We start from the raw sequence: 19,689 nt of genomic DNA, 5'->3' as shown, positions 1-19,689 counted from the left end.
GAGTTAGACTGCGCACACAATCACACATCACAGGTAAATATGGATATGAAAAGCTTAAATAAAAGTCTCCCTATGAAACTTGTTTTACCATAATGCTTTAGAGGGAACAATATGTTGGGCTTTTTGTTTTTTGTGGGGTTTTTTGGTAACAGCTTCACTGAGATATATAATTCTTATGCCATTTGTTGTTGGTGTCCAGTCTCTAAGTCGTGTCTGAATCTTTGCCACAAAAAATATAAAATACTTTATGAATTTATCCTTGCACAGGGGCCACTCTACTCTCCTCTATGTCGTCCCCATTTTAGTAGATGTCCTGCTGAAGAGAGCACAGGGGATGATCACTTTATAAGTTATGTTGAAAGAAATTATGATAGATGATCACTTTGTACATTATAGAAATAAACCACCATTGGACAGAACTAGTATAACTAATATCAAAGGGCAAATATCATCTAAGAAAATCTTTGCAGCAAATATTCATGCCTATGTTGTGCTTATTATTATTAATATGCTTGCTTATACATACTGATACCAAAACATGAAGATCCCCAATAAACTAGCAGAGAAGTGGATAAGACAATTCATAAAAACAGAGATACTGCTAGTAAACAAGCATGTGGGAAAACATCCCGCTTTGCTTGTAATCAAAGAAATGCCCTCTCAAACAATGTGTCTTACACTCATATCCTTAGATGAACTTCAGAAACTACCCAGTATTACAACACTGTGGTAAAGAGGTCCCCACACACACTGTGGGTATTCGATAAACTGATATCACCTCTTGGCAATACATATCACGAACCATCTTAAAATTCCATAATATCTCTTTACCCTAAGGAACTTTCAAAGAATAAAAATTAAAACTATATGAAGGACCTCCCTAGGAGTCCAGTGGTTAAAACTCCATGCTTCCAAGGCAGGGGACACAGGTTCCACCGCTGATCAGGGGGCTAATATCCATGTGCCACATGACCAAAAAAAAAAAAAAACCTATATGAGATATTCACTGCAATGTTATGTCTAGCAACCAACACAAATAAATAAAAGGCCATTTAAATCCAACAACAGGAAGATTATTAATGAAGGGATATAAATTATTGTTTAAAACTATAATAAAGCCTACAGTTTATCAAGCACCTTCACATACACAACTCCTTTCAGTTCTCAATGATCCCAGGATGTAGCAAGACTCAGAAACATTAAGTGATTTGTACAAAAATCTCACAAATTTTGTGGATCTCAAACACCTGCTACCAAATTCCAGACTTTCTTGATGTTAAAGTAGGTGGCTGTGAATATCTGCCCTGAGCCTCAGGCTCCTCATCTAGAAAACAAGACTAATGAGAATACCTAAATAGTGGTTATGAGAGTCCAGTGAAACTTTTCAGTGGCTGTCAGCTCTTAGCACAGAGTATGGTTCACAGTAGCACTCTGTATTTTAAGAATTATGATCATACCAAGTTTTATCAATTCAATACACCTTCAGCAATATAAACATGTCTGCAAGTCGATGAGGACCAGAAAGAGGAAGGAATAATGAAAATGTATGCTTCATGAGTAAGGCGAGAGCAAAAGAACCTTCTCCCTTTCTGGAATTAATTTGGCTTTAGTATAGTAAGTGGAAATTGGGGGGGAAACAAAATTAGAATATGCAAAATTCTCCTAAAAGGAACTGATTTCTCTGGGGGAGCCTCACATTAAATCTGGGATCACTGCCTCTGGGATACTTTGAAATAACAAACTCAGCATATGAGCCCCCCGGAAACACATTGTGTTGCAGGGAACCGGCCAGGGGATGGCGCTGTTTCACTTGCCCAAGGGACCGAGGAGGCATTTATTGGCCTCAATAATATACTGGGCTTCCCCTGGAAGCTCAGCTGGTGAAAGAATCCACCTGCAATGCAGATCCTGGTTCGATTCCTGTGTGGGGAAGTTCGCCTGGAGAAGGGACAGGCTACCCACTCCAGTACTCGGGCCTCCCTGATGGCTCAGACGGTAAAGAATCCGCCTGCCATGCGGGAGACCTGGGTTCGGCCCCTGGGATGGAAAGATACTCTGGAGAAGGAAACGGCAACCCACTCCAGTATTCTTGCCTGGAGAATCACATGGACAGAGGAGCCTGGCAGGCTACAGTCCATGGCGATGCAAAGAGTCAGACATAACTGAGCGACAAAGCACAGTACAGCAATAATATTCTAGTGCTTGTTGCTCAGTCTTCCTTAAAGATTACTCCTTTTCTTTTTTCCTCCATCTTAAAACTGAGACTCAGAAGCTTCTCAAGCAAATCTCCAGGTAGTTGATAAATAGATCCAAGTCTGCTCCCGATGAACAGCAGCATCCAGGTGAGACGCTCTGCAGTGAAGAAGTTCATCTGCAGAACCAAGGAAAGCATGGTTACTTCTCCCTTTGGTCATATGACTAGAATCTACCATCCGTGTTCAGCAAAGACTTAGCAGGTGTTAGCTCCCCAGGTTTTTAAACCTACAAACTGGGAAGAACTCAAACCATGGGAGAGACAGGCTTCAGAGTAATAAGGGGAGAAGTTAGAGGATTCCTTGGCTTTCCCTCCCAAAAGTCAGCAAGGCCTGAAAAATCACTACAAAGGCATAGGTAGAAAGTAACTGCAGTCTTGGTGCCTGCACCATGACAGGCTTGTGAAGGACAAGTGGGAACCGGTATAGTTGAGGCACAGAAATGAAGTCGATCCAGGCTGTCTCGAGCTTGAATCATGAGCAACTGCCTACATGAGTCAGAACTTATGCAGTTGGTATTTGAGCTCCAATAAAGGAAGTGACAAGTTCAGCAAAGGATATGAATTCAGAAGAGAAATGTCAGGGGATGACAGAGAACCCAGCACGACCAGAGACGGAATCACACTGAGCTCAGACTCAGGTCCAAACACTACCCCCTACTTGGGATCTCAAATTAACATGGACCAGCATCTCAAATTTAATATGTCAGACACCTAGCTCCAAGTCTTCGTCCTCACCTGCTCTGCCCACACCCTTCCTGTCTCAGGTAACAGCAATACCAACCTCCCAAGTCCTCAGCTGGAGCCTCACTAAATCCTCTCTTTCATATCTCACATCCAATCTGTCAGAAGATCCCAAGGGCTCTAATGTCTTTCAGACATTACCCAGGCTTCCCTGGTGGCTCGGTGGTAAAGAATCTGCCTGCCAATGCAGGTGATGTGGGTTCGATCCCTGGTCTGGGAAGATCCCACATGCCATGGAGCAACTAAGCCGAAGAGCCACAACCACTGAGCCTGCGCGCTAGAGCCCGTGCTCAGCAACAAGGGAAGCCACCACAATAAGAAACACTTGCACTGCAACTAGAGAAAGCCAATGTGCAGCGGCAAAGACCCAATGCAGCCAAAAATAATTAGATATTTTAAAAGACATGCCCAAATCCCTCTTCTTATCACCCCTGCCCAGTTCAAACCATCATCATCTTTTGTTGGTCTTCTTGTTGCAGCCTCTTAACTGGTCTCCCCACTTCCACCTTTGCCTACTATTCACTTTCTTCTCAACACAGCAGCCAGAGGAATCCTCTTAAAATCAGAGTTGGAAGATACCTTAAGGAACAAGAGCCATAAAAGAACTAATAAATTGGTTTTCATCAAAATGAACAATTCTCTTCAGCAGAGTACTACAACATGAATGAACCTTGCTAAGTGAAATAAGCCCATCACAAAAAGACAAAATACTGCATTATTCCACTGCTATGAGATACCTACAGTCATCAGAAAGTAGAATGCTGGTTGCTAGGGGCTGGAGAGGAGAGGAGAATGCAGAGTTTTTGTTTAAAGGGTATAAAGTTTTCATTTTGCATGGCAAGACTGGTCATACAATGAGAATGGTCTTAATATTAATGAATTGTACATTTAAAAATGGTAAAAGTAAATAAATAAAAATGGTTAAGATGGTAAATTTTATGTTATGTCTATTTCACTATAATTTAATTTTTTAATTCTCAAATTGCACATTTTAAATATGTACAGTTTACTGCTGCACCTCAACACAGCTGTTTTAAAATTTTTTAATTACAGTTTTGAAAACTAGGAGGTTCCCTGATAGCTCAGTTGGTAAAGAATCCGCCTGCGATGCAGGAGACCCCTGTTCAATTCCTGGGTCAGGAAGAGCCACTGGAGAAGGGAAAGGCTACCCACTCCAGTGTTCTGGCCTGGAGAATCCCAAGAACTATACAGACCTTGGGGTCACAAAGAGTCAGACACAACTGAGTAACTTTCACTTTCACATTCAAGTAGAATCATATCCCTCCTCGGCTACATACGTAGGCTCCATGGGCTTCCCATCTTTTTCAGAGAAAAAGCCGAAGTTCTTGGAATGACCTATGAGGCCCTACACGGTCTGGTTCTGAAACCATCATGCCCTTCTTGCCATTTCTCTCCCACTCACCCAACTCCAGCCTCAGTGGCCTCGTCGCTGTTTCTCAAACACACCAGATGGCCTCTGGGGGCATTCACGCATCCTGTCTGCTTTGCCTAGAAAGCTTTTCCCCCAGGTAACTCTGTGGCTCACTTCCTTGCCTCTTCCAAATCTTTACACAAATGTCACCCTCTCAAAGGGGCCGTTCCTGACATGGGATTTAAAACCAAAATGCTTCCCCACTTCATGAGTCCCTCCCTCATCTGCTTTTTTATCTACATAGCATTTATCGTGGTCTAATATACCACATTTTATTATTCGTCTGTGTTTCTAACCACTAGAATTAAATTCAGAAATACAGGAACCTTATTGTTTTGTTCATTAATTATATCCCCAGCAACAGATACAATGCCTGGCAGATAGGAGGTGCTTGATAAATATTTGTTGAATAAATGAATGAGTGAGTGGATGAATAAGGAAAGAACATTATATGACCGTGACAACCAGAGGGATCCTTTATGAAGATACTCCAATCCAGTCTGTAAAGTCACGTATCTATCAAGCTTTTCCTTCAAAGTACTCTGACACGATGCCATCAGCATTCTCTTTCTAACATTATCAGGGGAGGCTCAAGATCACGTGGGCCATGAATGGCAGAGCCAGTATTTTAGGGGTGGGGTCACCCCCCTCAGCATATGGGATCTTAATTCCCTGACCAGAGATCGAACCTGCGACCCCTGCATTGGAAGCACAGAGTCTTAACCACTGGACCATCAGAGAAATCCCAGAGCCAGCATTTAAACCAAGCATTTGTCATCAGCTACCAAGTTTCACCATGCCACCCTGAGCACCTAAATATTTTTCAACTTTCATATCCTTTCATTTCATTCATAATGGCGTTGCTGACAGATCCTAGTTCAGCAGTTAACCCTCGCGCCATAAATTTCTATTTGTCACCTCTAAAACTCAATATTTTAGAAGGCTACCCTTCTGGTTTTTAAATGGAAATTGATGACACCATAAGCAGGAGCACAGGGGCTGCAAACTCGCTGTCTACCTGGAAACAAAAATAGAAGAGGCAGAAGCACTTAGAGCTGCAAGCCCTCCCCACTGGAGGTCTTATCCCCCGTCACTGGCCCAGGTACTCTGCACACTTGGGAGGTCCGGGGTTCGGTTTAGCAGCCAAGATGTACAAAGAGGTGCAGCTGGAGCCACCCATGCGAAGATGGCATCTTCCCCTCACCGCTCAAGGTGGCCTGACACCTCCGAGCATCCAGAAAAGAACACAAACAAACGGGCTTTATGAGGGCTGTAACCCAATTGACGAAGGCGCGCACTCTCAGCCTGGAAATGTCCCTGCTCTGAACCAGTTGCCTTGCCAACAAGCCACATGTTTCCACTCTGCAGAATCCAATTTCTGAGCAATGTGACAGTGACAGGTCCAGAGACAGGACACACAATTCCAAGGTGCCTTTGAACACCTGCCGAATAGCTAAGAACAATGTGTATCCCTGGATGTACTTAGAAATATGGGACGTGTGCTGGACAAAGGCAGGTCACGCCCAGTTTACGCAACCTACCCTGCCCATCCCAGAATTTTACAAACTGCAGATAACATGTAGCCACACCCCTTATCACCATCATCATTATAATCATTGTAAATACTTGCATTTACAAGTACTTGTAATACTTGTATTTACACTCTGGGACTCACTCTTTAAACGTATTGAGTTATTTACTGGTCATGACAACACAATGAGGTAGGTATTATTAGTATTCCATTTCAGATGAGAAAATACAGACATAGAAAAGGTATGTAATTTACCCTAATTTACACAGCATGAGACAGGGAGAGCCAGGATTTGAACCCAGACAGTCTGCCTCCAGAATCCATCCCCTTAAACATTTTGCTGTACTATCAATCTCCAACATTGCCTAAACGGTAATGCTAACGGTTCCAGCTATGATTACTGATTCACGTATCAATCTGTGATACAGATTCGTGAGTCACGAATCTGCACAGGGCGTGGCAGGGGGCAGGGCAGTGGGGGGCCTGGACAGCATGTCTCCATCCACAGAGTCTCTCTAGGGCACCAGCTAAAGAGATCTGAAGCCAAGAGTGATCAACAGCTGGGGATCGATATCATCTGAAGGCATCTTCACGTCTGACAGGTGATGCTTGAGATCCTCTGGGGCCTCAGATGAATCTCTCAGCACCTACACGCGGCCTTTCCATGCAGCCTGGGCTTCCTATCAGCATGATGGCTAGGAGAGAAAGTACAGCTGTCTGCTTTTTAAGACCAAGACCCCGAAACTGGCACCATTTCAATTCCACCATACTCTATTGGGCAGAAAGTCACAAAGCCCATATTGAAGGGGAGGGGACACAGACCCCAGCCTGCAAAGAATCATGGAGGCTTTTTTTTTTTTCAAACTATCAGTGAGATCATTAGCCCAACCCCTTCAAGTTCAGGCTGGAGAGCTGAAGCTCAGAGAAGTTAGGTGACGTGTCCAAGACCACATAACCTATCAGTGCAAGTGGCAGACAGGACCCTGGGGCCTGGGGCCTTGTCTCCTACTCTAGGCCACTGATTCTCACCTGGCTGCACCTTGGAGTCACCTGGGATACTTTTAGAAATGCTCATGCCTAGGTCTCATCTACAAAGCTCCTAATCTGTTTGAAGTACAACTTATTTGGAAGGTATGGAAATTGACAAAAAGCTCCCCAAGGATCTGTAACGTGCAACAGTGTGAGAGTCATACTCTGTGCACCGAAGATGGTTCTCTGCAGGTGATAAGGGCCACTGTTTCATCACGGCTCAGCATGTGCAGAGGTCCTAGCCTGCCACAGGGACAAGCCCCCCTAAGAACAGATTCCTGACACCTTCACCTGGATCACAGACTCCATCCTGAACCATTCTCGTTCTTGAGATGCTGCTCCTTGGCCCCTTCCTTTCCTCACCTCCCAGGTGCCCCTCAGAAACCAGCCTTCTTTAACACTCAACTTCTCAACATGAGTCAAGTCCACTTCTTGACTATGCTATGCTTAGTCACTCAGCCATATCCAACTCTTTGCGACACCCCGGACAGTAGGCCACCAGGCTCCTCAGTCCATAAGGATTCTCCAGGCAAGAATACTGGAGTGGGCTGCCATGCCCTCCTGCAGGGGATCTTCCCAACCTAGGGATCGAACCCAAGTCTCCCGTATTGCAGGTGGATTTTTTACTATCTGAGCCACCAGAGGAGCCGACCTCTTAGCTATAATCTGTCAACTCTAGGAATTCAGTTCTACCTTTGGGACCCAACAATGGTGACCCAAACGCCAGGTTCTCCTACTCAATCCACCTTGCCCCCTGGATGACCACAAAGCCCATATTTGGAGCTCCTTCCAGCTTCAAATATGCCTTCCTTCCTCCTATTGAGCCATATAGCATTGCAGTAAAAGTGCTGCCTAAATCATCATTTAAAAGGTTGATTCTGTCAAACCACTGGTCAATTTGCTGGGAAACAAAAACTATCAGCTTGAATATTTCACTGAAATAATTTGCCAGTTGCATCATATGTCATGCATTATAACAAACTGGCCAGAAGCATTGGCCTAAACAAATATTTTCAGTGTTTCTTTTCAGACTTAGATTCTCATGAGGCTGGATTTTAAAAGAACATACCAGTGGAGAAAGAGCCTTTCTGACACTGCAATTCTTCTGGATTTACTGATTTATACCAGGAGGACATGATCTCAACAGTTTTATCATGTGTACATATCTCCTGAGAATAATTTCATAAAATATATTTACTCTTCACTTTACACAAAGATGAACCTTTCTAAACTTCCCAGGCAATTTTTTTTTATAAATTGAACTGTATTGTAAATGTTCCAAAGAAGAGGCATTTAAAGGAACTCTTTATCAAGGATCATTATACCACTATCTCTAATTTTGTGTTTGCTTGAAATTTTCCATAATAAGATTAAAAAGGAAGGGAGAGAGAGAGGAAGGGAAGAAGGGAGTTAAGAGAGGGAGGGAAGAGGACTGGTCAACCTCTGGGGATTCTCTGGTGAAGCAAAAAAATTTCTATGCAAGATAATGCAAGTAACACCCTCTCTGCCCAAAGAAACAAACCAAAAAAACCTGCATTTATTATTTCTGTGTGTAGGTATATATGTGTCTTCAAGTTGTATATATCAACATATATAAGACATACATATGACTGATATCATACAGTATATATCATGTATGTTTTATAAATTCAAATTTCTCTAGTCTAAAACCTAAAATAATTTTATATATATATATATATTTTTGGAGGGGGGGCTGTTCTGGGTCTTTGTGACTGCCCACAGGGCTTTCTCTTGTTGCAGCAAGCATGGAACTGCTCTCTAGTTGTGGTGGACCAGCTTCTCAATTCTGTGGCTTCCCTTGGTGCAGAGCAGAGGCTCCAGAGCACAGGCTCGGTAGTTGCAGGCTATGGGCTCAGCAGTTGTGATGCACAGGCTTAGCTGCTCCAGGGCATGTGGGATCTTCCCTGACCAGAGGTCGAACCTGTGTCTCTTGCATTGGCAAGCAAATTCTTAACCACTGGACCACCAGGGGAGTCCTAAAATAATGATTCCTTTAAAATATTCGTTTCAGTCAGTCTCCTTTTCTTTCTCCCTCTATTTAGGTCTCACTACTGGGCAAGTGAGAGACTCACAACCATTCTGGCTTACAAGAGTTCTACCTGCTTTATATAAGCGTATAGGGTTAGACGGTAAAGAATCTGCCTGCAATGAAGGAGACCCAGGTTCGATCCCTGGGTCAGGAAGAGCCCCTGGAAAAGGGAATGACTACCCGCTCCAGTATTCTTGCCTGGGGAATTCCACGGACAGAGGAGCCTGGCAGGCTACAGTCCATGGGATCACAAAGAGTCAGATTAGACTGAGTGACTAAGACTTTCACCTTTTTCTCATATACTGTAAGACACAGTCACTCTTTAGGTGGACAGAGTGACATTCCATGTAGCCTGCAATCACTTCTCCCACCTGCCCTTTCATCTGCCTTGGTTGTTCCTCTATAAATAACTAGTCCACTCCAGTCCATGACACAGAGTTCATCAAGTCTTCCTCGGTGCCCCATTCACTGACATGAACTCTGAAAAGCACTGGTTTGCAGATCAAAGTGCTTATGAGGCACTCACCCACATGGATTCTAAGGGATCTGACAGACAACAAGGAGACGCCATTAGGAGCTCAAAGATGGCTGGGTGCGTGCAGACCCAGAAGAGGGAGCATGCGCAGTGTCAGAAACTAGGGCAAGATGGCGCCTTGGGAAGCCCCGGAGAACAACCTGAAGGGCCCAGGTAACATCTCACACCGCAGTTATGTTTTTATTTCTTTCTTTCTCTCTGCCGCACATAGCCTGGCAGAGACTTAAAAGCCCAGTCATCAAACTTCAACTGCAGACGACGTGATTCCCCAAGTCCTCATCTTGGTTCCCGTGACAGGAATTCTTTCCATCCAGAGCATGAACCAAACATGATGCTAAATCTTTGGCCCCTAAACATATCTTCCTCAGAATACACTTCAAGGAGAATCCAGGGCTCTTTTGCTGCTTGTACACCATTCAAAGGACACACTGCTGACTTTCCAAATAGCATGTGAACTTGCCACAGTCTCTTAAGTCTTTTTCTTCACATTTCTCCTTTCCACCAAATATTATCATGACTGGTATGATCACATCCTTCCTCCCATTCTTCAATATCAAAATAAGGAAACTTAAAAAAAAAAGAAAGAAATCAGTCAAGAGGGATTTCCCTGGTTGGTCCAGTGGCTAAGACTCCATGCTCCCAATGCAGGGGCCTGAGTTCAATCCCTGGTCAGGGAACTAGATCCTGCATGCTGCAATTAAAGATCCCACACGCTGCAACAAAGCTTGAAAATCCCATGTCTGCAACTAAGACCTGGTGCAGCCAAATAAATGTTTTTTTTAATTAGTCAACAAATGCTCATAAAATAATTTCCAGCAAAATCTTTCCAACAGGAAAAGATATAGCTGTAAATGTTAAGTTATAAGCTACGGATGATCATTTCTATATACAAATACATAACAGTTTATTCCATGAAGGGTAGATATCCACCACTGGCTTGATTAAAGGCCAAAGTTTAAGCTGATAAAAAATTATATGAGGGGTTGACTAATATCTGAGTTAAGAAAAATTATAGAAAATACCAACTGAGATAGTTTTCTTTAAAATGGAAACAAAATAGAATTCTCAGTTCTTTCTTTCTAAGCTCTTTATTTACTACCTTCTCAAGAGGATGCTTTTGAATTAATGCCTCCTATCAGCCTGAGGCAAATTGTTTTGGCTAAAAATTGCCTTGATAATGCTTATCTCACACACACTTCTTACAGTAGGACTTCAATGCTCCTCTCATTGAGATGTGGGGGTCTGTGGTTTCTCCTCTTGAATCTGAGAGGACTTGTGACTATGGAATAAATAATGTATTACAACTTCCAAGGCTAGGTCAAAAGACATATGGCTCTCTTAACAAGCTTATTTTTTTGAAGATTTTTTTAATGTGGACCACTTTTAAAGTCTTTGTTAAATTTGTTACAATACTGCCTCTGATTTATGTTTTGGTTTTTTGGCCAAAAAGGATCTTAGCTCCTTGACCAGGGATCAAACCCCCACCTCCTACATCAGAAGGCAAAGTTTTAACCACTGGATCACCAGGTAGGTCCCAATAAGCTTACTCTTGAAACTGAGTCCCCATGCTTTGGGGAAGCCCAGATCACATGCAGAGGTCACATGTGGGTGTTCCAGAACACAGACATGTCATGAGGGAGCCTTTGAGATGACTCCAGCCCCAGCTGAATCCTCAGGGAAGATCCTGAGCAAGAACCACCTAGCAGAGCCCAGCAATATGAGAGATAATAACAAAATAATCCTTGTCTTTTAAGTCACTAAGTTTTCAGGTAGTTTATCATGTAGCAGTAGATAACTGTAACATTATAAAACATCAGCTATAACACAATTGAATAGTATGCATACAATGACAGTATTAGAAGAAAATTTAGTTTTATCAAGACCAGTTGTCCGTTCAATAATGAAACTTTTCAAATAAGACTTTGGTCCGTGGTAGTAGAAACCACACATGCATCTTCTATTTTGATCTTGAAGAGTTATAACAAGTATAATAATTAAGAGTTTAGACTCCAAAGCCAGACAGACCTGGACTGAAGTCCCAACTTTGCTACCTTCTAGCTGGGTGAATGTGGTCAAGTCACTCCATTTCTCTGTTTTCTCACGTGTAAAATGGATTAAAAATAGTACTTATGTAGTCATTATAAGTGTCAAATGAGATGGCATGTGCTAAGCATGGTACCTAGCACAGAATAAGTGTCCAACAAATGTGAGGGCCCATTATTGTGATGGTTGATGGAGATGTTATCATCAAGATATTTTTCAGATGAGATCAGGCGCGTTCAGGGTGGTATGGGCCGTAGACTCAAGATACTTTTCAAAAGCAGCCTGTAAATACACTTCACATCATATACCCGCCATAATCCTGAGAAATGGGACTTCCTATTTTTCATAATTAAAGAAATCAGTTCAGAAAGGTCACTTGACTTGCCCAAGATCACACAGCCTGGGGACTGTCCCCTAGTTCACTTCTCCCTTTCACCACAGCCATCTCTCTGCCAGGTTGGTGTCTTTCCAGCCTATGATTAAGCACTTTCAGTGGTGGAGAACTCACCACCCACTGAGGCAGCCCTAATAATCCACCTTCCAATAGCTGTCGCATGTGTATCCTATTGGGTTGGAATCTATCTGCATGCAATACCCATCCATTGGTCTAACTCTGCCCTGAAGGGCTACCAGGATCAAATCTGCTCTCTCTTTCGCATAACAGCCCTTGAATTTCCAAAGATTCAATACTGTAACTCCCACCAAGTTCTCTTTCTCCAGCGCAACATCCCCAGGTTCTTTAGCCGTTCCTCCTCCAGCACATGATGACAAATCCCCTTCCCACCAGGGCCTCCTTCTCTGCCTCAGGCCTGACAAGAGGCATATACTACTGATGATGGAGAAGCTTTCATCCTGCCCCTCGAGGCCTGTAATACATTATGCTTCCTCAGGATGACACATACTCCAGGAGTACTAAGAACTGCTGTCAGTCTCTCTGGCATCGTGAAGGATTCTGGCATTTCACCACATAATCTTTTTTTTTTTTTCCTCCCAAGGGGCTGCCTGCTTGAGAAAACTGTCACATTCTTCAGCCAAGAGAAGCCAAAGTGTTCTGAGGGAGATAAGCACGCCTCTGCCATGTGGTTTCTTCCAAACACTTTTCTGATGCATCAGTTTGTGGTAAAGGAGCTACAATAACCTGCAGTCGTAGATACTGACCTCATCCCAGCTCCCAAGGCCTCAACAGCCCTTAGAGAGAAGGAAAGCATCTTTGTCAGGACAGGCTAGGTTATGCTACAGTAACAAAGAGCCCTAAAATCTCTATGACTTAAGCAATAAAAATTTATTTTTTACTCAGGAAAAGCTCACTGTGGATCTGGCAACACCCCAAGGCAGTTTCCTTTTAAGCAGTGACTCATGGATCCAGAAGGTTTGCATTTTATAGCTGCACACCTGGAAGACATGGCGTTCAGGACACTGTGATAAGGGAAGAGCCAGCTCTTAATTGCTTCAACCTAAAACCAGCAAGGGAAGAGCCCACTCATTGGAAAAGACCCTGATGCTGGGAAAGACTGAAGGCAAAAGGAGAAGGCAGAGGATAGGATGGTTAGATAGCCTCACCGACTCAAGGGATATGAAGTGGAACAAACTCCGGGAGATAGTGGAGGTCAGAGGACCCTGGGGTGCTGCAGTGCATGGGGTCTCAAAGAGTTAGACACAGTTTAGCTACTGATCGACCAGAACCAGCATAGATCACTTCTGCTGATAGCCCATGGGCCAGAACTAGTCACATGACTCAACCCAACTGCAAGAGAACTGGGAAATGTGGGTGGGCACATGGATGTTCAAGGAGCAGTTAAGTGTTCTGCCACACAGTCTGAGTGGTCCTGTGAGCCTCAAACATCTCCCCCACATCAGGGTGAATCATCGTAACACCAAGCTTTCCCACATCCCCCTCTGATGACTCACAGGCTCCTCGGCTGCTCTCACCAGTGTTACCCTCTGAGCCACCGCATGCTGATTTTAATTGGCAGCTACAGACAACGCCCTCTCATCCCTCTCTGCTGCCACTGAGTTCCTTGAGGCCCTCATCAATTCTTCTCTGAACCCGTCACCAAAGGGTTGTTAACTGCTTTCCATTCCTCCTCTGCCAAACCACCCTCTATTATCTTTTTAAAATTCTAATCTGAGTATACCTTTATTCTGTTTCAAATCTTATCACAGCCACTGTGACACCAGGATATATCCAATTTCCCCAGAACTGAGTGAAAACCAACTTGCATAGACCGGGCCCAAGGACCCTTTCAGCCTCAGCACCCAGCGTCTCACTCCTGTGTTCCCTGTGTTCAAGCCACCCCAAACTCTCCTAGGTGCCACAGCATGGTCCAGATGCCCCTTCCAATCTGAAGCAGCTGAAGAAGTTCTATGTGTTAGTCACTCAGTTGTGTCCAACTCTTCGCAATCCCATGGACTGTAGCCTGTCATGGAATTCTCCAGGCAAGAATACTGGAGTGAGTAGCCTTTCCCTTCTCCAGAGGATCTTCCTGACCCAGAGATGGAACTCAGGTCTCCTGCATTGGAGGCACATTCTTTACTGTCTGAGTCAGCAGAGCTACAGCACTATGGACCCTACAATACCCAGCTCAAGTACCCCACCCTCTATGCAACATCTCCAGTTCTTCCCAGCAGAGCTAGCTACCCTCCACTCTGAGTTCCAGATATCCTGTTCATGTGCCTCAATTGTACTTCTCCGTTGGTACGTTCCTCTCTTCTACCTGATGGATTTCTTATTGGCTGTAGCCATGCCTTGTTCATCCCTATATATCCAGGGGATAGAATGTTTCCTGGCCCATGATATGCATTAGCCAATGCTGAATAAGCTCATGCTACAGATTGCCCCATTCTATCTAACACTGCTGAGAAAGAAGTTATTCCTTCATATACTGCTACATTTTTATTCCAAAATAGGAAATGGAGAAAATAACAATTTTCTAGCTGACTGCCTGGGTTAGAGGTTTGAAAAGAGAGCATTAAACTCCCAGGAATTCCAGCCTCCTCAAGACCAGAAGCTCCAGGGGTACCACTTTGACTTTCTGGATTGTTCTAAAGTGGCCTCTGTACTTCATTTGGGAAATCCTATAAGGATGGGCTGAAAATGAATAGCTGTTTGATTAGTCCCATATTGAGCTATTTCAATGCATTCCCCCATGCCCTGAAATGAAAGGAAAGCATGTATGAAAGCCCATGTTATTCCGAGGAGGGCTAGGAAAGACTTAAAAACTCTCCAGAAAGCCTTCAGCACTGTAACTAAATGTTAATGTTTAAAGATATACCAACATTTCAGGAAGCCATTGGTAGTGCCACACTAAAGCTCATTCTAGTTTTGAAGAGAAATATTTGACTTGGAGGGATGGACCCCATGCTGGCTCCAAGATAAACTTTCTTAGCTCTCTCAGGCCAATTTTAATGCTAAGAGCAGCTCCATCAGAGTAAAAGTTCATTTTTGAGAGCCAAGCTGTGAATTATGCTACAGGCTGAGCTGAGCAGTTGGTCTTTTGCTGATGATGGCAGAAGCCTGAATATGATACAGAAGTAGAGGGGGGAGCCAGGGACATCCGAGGGGGATTATCACAGAAGGTCAGACTAATTAAATCGAGAGAAGTCACCAGAGAGCCGGAGCTCCCACACACACAGTCTTCAAATGCTCTGACACATGCAGGGTTTGATAAGAAACAGAGAGTTGAATTGCCACTTTCATCTACCTGGAAGGACAACAGTCAAACAAATAAAACTTTTTAGTGTTGGTTTAAGCCCAGGTGGGGAGGGAAGAATTGAAAGTGCTGCCAATTCCTAATTATGCAGTTGAATCACAAACAGTAAGTGGAAAGAGACAAAGTACAACTGTCTCTCTGGTTAGCCATTTAATGCATGTTTGCTGAGCACCTACTATGTGCCAGGCAGAGCACTGGGTGAGAGGGACAAAACAAATATGAACAGTTCCTTGTCCCTTCAAGGAGCTCACACATAGACAAACATTTATGTAACAGTATTACGTAGTGTGATCAATGCTCCAACAGTCACCTAAAGACTGCACGGAGCACTCTAGGGCAGTCCCCAATCCCTGGGCCATGGACTGGTACGGTCTGTGGCCCATTAGGAACCAGGTTTCACAGCTGAAGGTGAGTGGTAGGTGAGCCAGTGAAGCTTCATCTCTATTTACATTACTGCCTGAGCGGATCAGATCAGCAGCGGCATTAGATTCTCTTAGGAGCGCAAACACAACTGTGAACAACGCAAGCGAGGGATCTAGTTGGCCCATGCCTTATGAGAATCTAATGCCTAATGATCTAAGGTAGAGCTGAAGCAGTGATGGTAGCTCTGGGGAGTAGCTGCAAATATAGATTATCATTAGCACAATAAATGTAACGTGCTTGAATCATCCTGAAACCATCTTCTGCCCTCCCCATCAGGTCCATGGAAAAATTACCATCCAGAAAACTGGCCCCAGGTGCCAAAAAGATTGGGGACTGCAGCTCTAGGGGGAGTCTAACCGCCCAATTGGTGTCAGGGCTGGTACCTTAAAGGGGGCAACATATCAGTAAGTCTTTAAAACTAAGAATTCTCCAGGTGGTGAGTGGAAGAAAGGCAAGCAAGGCAGAGGACACAGCGTGTGCAAACGTTGGAAGCTTGAAACTGGACACTTTCAGTGGCTTGGAAGTGCAGAGCAGGTGGAACATAGACTCCATGCCAAGGAATGCTGGAGGCAAGGTTGATGTGGCAGTTGGGCATCAGACACTGAAGGACCTTGATGATGCCATGCAAAGGCATTTAGAATTCATCCTGTAGGCAACAGGGAGCCATTGAAGATTTTTAAAGGTGACATGATCCAAAATGTATGAGAGATTCCTTGGCCACAGGAGGAAAGACATCTGACAGAGGACCTCTTTCCAAAGGTGTTAACAATCAATGCCTCCAGTGATGGGTGCCTCCTCTTTCCAGCTCATCCTCACAGGAGGGATGCTGAGAAGCAATTCCTGAGAACCTACTGGGTGTGGTTAGGACTCTGCTTTCACTGAAGAGGATCTGGGTTCACTCCCTGATAGGGAACTAATATCTTGCAAGCTGTGCAGTACAGCCAAAAAAAAGAAAGATTAATTATTTTAATTAACCCATAGAAACATGTGGTTGCCAGGGGCTGAGGGGTGGGTAAAATGGGGAGATGTTTGTCACAGAGTATAAACTTGATAACAGATAAAAGTTTGGGGTGCTAATGTACTGCATGCATGTCTATAGTTACAATACTGTATTACATACTTGAAAGATGCTAAGGGAGTAAATCTTAAATGTTCTCAACACAAAAAAGAAATGATAGTTATATGAGATGACAGGGTTGTTAACCAACCCTATTGTGGTAAATGTTTTATAGCACATAAATGTATCAAGCCATCACACTGTACACCTTAAATTCACACAATATTAAATGTCAATTATATCTCAATCAATCTTCAGTGGGGAGTGCAAGAGGTTTCATAAATAGAAACACAATTCATTGACTCTCTCTGTGCAGGTGAATGTGCTAAATTCATAAAACATGACTTCAAAGCTCAAAGATTCCTAAAGCTTTTGGTCTGTGTTGTGCTAGAACCTAAGTTTAAAATTCAGATGGATGTTTCATCTCTTCCCAGTCATAGTGAGAAGGGAGGGGGAATGGCATTCCAGAACACGTGAACATACTGACCCTTCCTAAGTTCATAGCTGTTGGTAAAGTTACAGAACCCTAAGATGTCAGTTGTTAAAGCGCTCTTTCGGATTATCTAGACCAGGGCTCACAGATTGGTTTCACTGCATGTACAGGCATCATCTGAGAAGAGTGACTGCCTGGGGTGCTGGGGAGAAATGAAGCTATAACTGAGCCCAACGGAGGAAAAAAAAAAGGCTGTGATCAAATTTCTTAACATCTGCCGTGGACTCTGGAAGAAGAAAGGCAGCATGCCTCGGGGACCCAGGCATACTCCCTTGTTATAATTAGGGAAACCAATGCAGCAAAGTTCTGGTCTTCTCCTTTGGACAGCAAGAAGATAAAACTAGCCAATCCTAAAGGAAACCAATCCTGAATACTCATTGGAAGGACTGATGGTGAAGCTCCAACAGTTTGGCCTCCTGATGCGAAGAGCAGACTCATTGGGAAAGACCATGATGCTGGGAAAGATTGAGGGCAGAAGAAGCGGGTGACAGAAGATGAGATGGTTCAGTGGCATCACTGACTCAATGGACATGAGATTGAGCAGCCTCCGGGAGATAGTGATAAACAGGGAAGCCTGGCATGCTGCAGTTCATGGGTTTGCAAAGTCGGACACAACTGAGCGACTGAATAACAAGGCAGCAAAGTAATTCGTCTAGTATATCCAGCTCACCAAGGTCCAACCCTGCCCTCCTGCCTTCCGTCTTATATCCCGTTCTTCCCACCATCTTCAACGCATCAACCTCATTCTCCTCCTAGTTCTTGTTTTCTCATCAATTCACAAACTGAACCCTGTGTGACACCTGCTAGCAATTCTCCCTTCCTGGTCCTCCCCTTCCAGGGCTTTCTTTCTCCTTCTGTAACAAGCTGGAAATTCAGAGTCCATAGGGTTCTACCTGCTCCATGGGGCCCTATAGGGAGTTCTGATTCTGGAACCTTCTGTCTGCCCTATTTGAGCTGCTCTTGGTTGGCAGGCTTTTGAGGTGACACACCTCTTCTCCTTAACCCTGTGCCCTTACCTAGACTGTCACTTACTAGACTTCACCAGTGTTTGAGTTGTAGCTGCTCCTGTGTGTCTAACCCACATGGTCCTTCAGAGAAGGGGCTGGGTCTGTGTCTTCTATATGGTGCATAATACAGGGCACAAGATAAATATATGTGAAATGAGAAAATGAGGCGCTCTAAGTCTCATGTCACTTTTTGGTACTTCAGAACTTCAGGGCCAAGGTATGTGTTCTAAAATCTGACCGAGGGACTTCTCTTGCCTCTCACTCCTGCCTGGGGGCCTCTGCATGTACCCTCTGCCTGGAGCCCTGTGAACCCCACCCCTGGTATCCCCTACTTCTCCCTCCATGATATCTCATCCCCCACCCCCGAGGAGAGGCAGGGGACTCCCTCAGTCTCACTGTGTCACTCCCTCCTGTCTTCCCATGGAGCTTTCTTTGCGCTTCTGTTATACAACCTGCCCTGTTATACTGTGATTCCTTATCTCTCTCTCTGCCACTCAACCAAGAGCTCCCTGGGAGCCACAGCCACATCTCATCCATGGAACAGACATGCTCAGTATGTGTTTGGTTAAGTTGGTCTTCCAGCAATTTAGAAAAGACCCACCTCCTCACAGCTGCACACCTTCCCTCCTACACACGATTCCAGACTTTCACACATCGAGAGCCTCCCCAGAGCTTGCTATGTGTGGCATAGTAGGTACTCAATAAAAACTCTAAGGCTGATACGCATGTACCTCCTCCTTCCAAAATGAGGACATAACAACACTTCTTAGCTGAAATCAAGAGACCCAGCTGGGGCCGAGTAAACCAGGAACGAGCTGCCAAAAACAGCTAAGCACACTCGTCTGTGCAGCTGGCGGGCCAAGAACCGCTCACTCCAGCTCTGCCTCGAAGAGCAGGCGCAGCTTTGCCAGGACCTCCTCCCCCACCCCGGGAGCTGTTCCTCCTGCCCTCCGTGGAGATCCCAAATAAGGCAGCCCAAAGCCAAGCTAGAGGAAGATACAGGAGGAGCTCAAAGAAGGGTCTCATTCCAGCTGCACGGTGCTGTGTGTTTTTAAAGGAGAGAGAAAAACAGAATTAAAAGAATGCCTTTTCTCTTTCAGAGACAACCACAAGCAAAATCACCCACGTTTTCCCACCTCCAGCAGATTTTTTTTTTTTTTTCCTAACAGGACTTAGAACACAGGGAAGAGGGTGGGTCTTATCTCATGGGCTTAGAACAACTACATCTGATAAACAGGAGTGTCATCAGGGCTTCCTGAGCAGGCTGCGGAGGAAGGAAGGAAGGAGGGAGGGAGAGAGGGAAGGAAGGAAAGAAGAAAGGGAGGGAGGGAAGGAAGGGAAGAGGGAGGGCAGAAGGAAGGAAGAAATGGGAGGGAGGAAGGAA

The 19,689-nt window shown here is 44.4% G+C and overlaps 1 pseudogene; it reads right to left on the bottom strand.

Moving 5' to 3' along the window:
- Positions 1–229: 229 nt before the first annotated feature.
- On the bottom strand, positions 230–327 carry LOC133064121 (U6 spliceosomal RNA; annotated as a pseudogene).
- Between the last annotated feature and the right edge of the window lie 19,362 nt (positions 328–19,689).

Source organism: Dama dama, chromosome 10 (genome assembly GCF_033118175.1).
Source record: "Dama dama isolate Ldn47 chromosome 10, ASM3311817v1, whole genome shotgun sequence".
Classification (NCBI taxonomy): Eukaryota; Metazoa; Chordata; class Mammalia; order Artiodactyla; family Cervidae; genus Dama; species Dama dama.
The sequence above is the reverse complement of the archived record's forward strand: the minus strand, read 5'-3'. Positions and strand labels throughout refer to the sequence as shown.